A 494-nucleotide genomic window follows, 5' to 3' on the forward strand; every position below is an offset into this window, starting at 1 on the left:
TACAGCAGCCTCCACTCTGTCTCAGGTGTCCTCTGCAGCTACAGCAGCCTCCAATCTGCCACAGACATCCTCTGCAGCTTCCTCCTCTGCTCCTGCTGAGCCCTTAACTAAAGTGTTCAGTCCCTCTACTGTAAGACCATTTCCCAAAGCAGGGCCAAGAAAGACCACTGGTACGACAAGGAGAAGGAGAAAGTTACATTCATGTTGTTACATTCAACACTATTGTTGAGCTACATCAGTGTGGGTTAAACTTTCTCTTCTCTTCGGCTCCTCCTTCATTATTTTTGACTCTCCTCCTCCTCTCCCAGCCAAATTCCTCCATTGACGTATACTCCTGACTCACCAGAAAAATTCCATGAAAATTCCCTCTTTCCAAGCGATGGTGGTATAGTGGTGAGCATAGCTGCCTTCCAAGCAGTTGACCCGGGTTCGATTCCCGGCCATCGCAGTTTGATTTTAGTGTCCAACTCTTGGATTTTCTGTCAGAAATGTGT

At 47.4% G+C, this 494-nt stretch overlaps 1 non-coding gene across 1 annotated transcript; it reads left to right on the forward strand.

Annotated features, from left to right (window-relative positions):
- The first annotated feature begins 376 nt into the window (after window positions 1–376).
- On the forward strand, window positions 377–448 carry trnag-ucc (transfer RNA glycine (anticodon UCC)). Its single transcript has one exon. It is a non-coding gene; the product is annotated as a tRNA-Gly (tRNA).
- Window positions 449–494: the final 46 nt, after the last annotated feature.

This window comes from Seriola lalandi, unplaced genomic scaffold (genome assembly GCF_002814215.2).
Source record: "Seriola lalandi dorsalis isolate HSWRI2012SDOR001 ecotype SW California unplaced genomic scaffold, Sedor1 jcf7180002017888, whole genome shotgun sequence".
Classification (NCBI taxonomy): domain Eukaryota; kingdom Metazoa; phylum Chordata; class Actinopteri; order Carangiformes; family Carangidae; genus Seriola; species Seriola lalandi.